Here is a 2,500-nt window from a genome sequence, read left to right as displayed (position 1 = left end):
CCTTGGGTCCACCATCACCAACAACCTCTCCCTTGAAACCGAGATCGACAAGAGGATCGGGAAGGCAGCCACAACGCTAGCCCGACTCACACAAAGAGTGTGGACAAATCCCAAGCTGACCACGAAGACTAATATGGCTGTATACAACGCCTGTGTCCTCAGGAACGTGCTGTATGGCAGTGAGGCGTGGACCACGCATGCTCGTCAGGAGAAAAGGCTCAATACCTTCCACCTGGGAAGCCTACGGCGCATACTCAACATCTCCTGGCAAGACAAGGTGACAAACACCGAAGTCCTGACTCGCGCTGGCCTCTCGACCATGTATACCATGCTGAGACAGCATCGGCTGCGCTGGCTGGGCCACGTTCGCCACATGGAAGATGGTCGCATCCCAAAAGACATCCTTTATAGAGAGCTTGCCACGGGGCAGAGAAGCATCAGCCGCCCACAGCTGAGATACAAAGACGTGACATGAAGGCACTTGAGATCAACACTGAGTCCTGGGAGGATCTTGCACATGACCGCAACAGATGGAGAAGCACTCTCAAGAATCAGCTACAGATTGGTGAGGACAAACTGTCAGCTGCTGCAGCAGAAAAGCGAGCTCGCAGAAAAGGGACGGCAGCCAACAGACCAGCATCAGCTTACACATGTGACCGCTGCGACAGAGATTGTCTCTCTTGCATCGGTCTCTACAGTCACAGGCGACGCTGCTTGGTCAAAGCAGACAGCCCAATTAGACATTAGGTCGGATATACTCTATCCACGGTCAGCCATGACCGAAGGAGGCCTACTAATAAGTGTCGCGGCGACATCTTCTCACGACAGCGACATTATCAATACTGTCGCTAGCGACACAGTGTATATGGTGAAACAGTGTCGCTGCGACACTATTTCACGGCAACAATCTTCTATACGACACCGGCTCTGTAAAAGCGCTAAGAGGTAGGGCGTTGATCCCTTGGATGTCGTTCCTGAATGTGCCGTTCGCGTGATGAATGATGTGTGTGTATGTGTGTGTGCGCGTATGTGTGTGTGTGTGTGTGTGGTCGGGAAAGATACAGAGCATTTGGAGAAAATAAGACATTAAAAGGGGAGACATAGGCACAATATAGAAGGAAACGCTAACATCAAACAGCTGTAACAACTATAACAAATGTCCAATTGGACTATACAGCAAACCTTCTGCAGGAGCAGATAACATCTTGAAATTGTCAAAAATACATTCAAAAGAATTTTCCGAGAAGTGTGTGTGTGTGTGTGTGTGTGTGTGTGTGTGTGTGCTGTCAGTACAACAAAAAGTTAATCTGACAATAAATGGTTTCAGTGAGTGAGTGAGTGAGTGAGTGAGTGAGTGAGTGTGTGTGTGTGTGTGTGTGTGTGTGTGTGTGTGTGTGTGTGTGTGTGTGTGTGTGTGTGTGTTTGTGGGTGCCCGAGTTAAGTTCTTTAGCACAAGGTGTTCCACGAGTAATTGTTAACACGTGCAGAGTCAAGCATAATTATGATATAAATAAGTCAGACATGCATGATAGAATTATGTCATGTGGTTATCGGAAAGGAAAGAAATTTGATGATTTTCGTTGCTGTTGCATGGGGTGTTAGACAAGAAGAAATATTTCTCATCGATTTCCTAGTTTCCCGTATCTTGATTACACGTAGGATTATCTTTTAAAGATGTAAGTTTAGACACTACAGTTACCTTGCAGTTACGTACATTTATTCATCCTTTTACATGGCACACTTCATTGATATCTGACAACTTTCACTTATAAAAATCACAAACAACAAAGAACGTTAACATGACCATGCCACTATGTCGTGCAACAATATCTTTGCCATGCTCATGTTGTTTTCAGTTGACTTGATTACAGCAAAGACAAGTGATCATTCAGGTCATTTTCGGGACGAGTACTCACCCGGTAATTTATAAGGGAGGAGATCGAGCAGTCCTAAGTCCTGATAATACTTAAAGACCTTGTACACAACATCGGTGTTGTTGTTGTTGAGGTCAAACAGCTGAATTCGGTCAACCCCGAGAAGGCGCTGCATTTCAAACCACTCCACCAGCTTGTTCGGATTTAACCACAAGCCGTAAGCGACCTTGGCGCAAATGGCCAACCCACCCGGTTTCAGCACAGGATGGTGGACAGGCAGATAGCGGTTCAGATCTCTCGGGCATGCGGATGACGTCAGCGTCACGAGACCTTTCATCTGCCGGGAGGGAAAGGGGAACCAACATCGGTATACGACTCCCGCGAGATTCAGGCTATTGCCGTCTTCAGGCGCGATTTTCTTCACGGAAAAGTCCAGTTTGGCTCGCTGTCCAGTGTAGATACCGTCTACGCCAGAGAGCTTTGAGCAACACGTCGGTGTCAGAAGTCGCGTGCCGTCCTGGAATCCCACAAAATGAACCTCCGTGCCCTTGGCGGGAACGTGGTGCAGGGCTACAATGGCAGAGTAGAGGTATAGACGGCGTGTGAATGTTTTATCGTGGGGGTTG

The sequence above is a fragment of the Babylonia areolata genome, chromosome 10 (assembly GCF_041734735.1).
Source record: "Babylonia areolata isolate BAREFJ2019XMU chromosome 10, ASM4173473v1, whole genome shotgun sequence".
NCBI lineage: Eukaryota > Metazoa > Mollusca > Gastropoda > Neogastropoda > Buccinidae > Babylonia > Babylonia areolata.
This window is presented reverse-complemented; position numbering follows the sequence as displayed.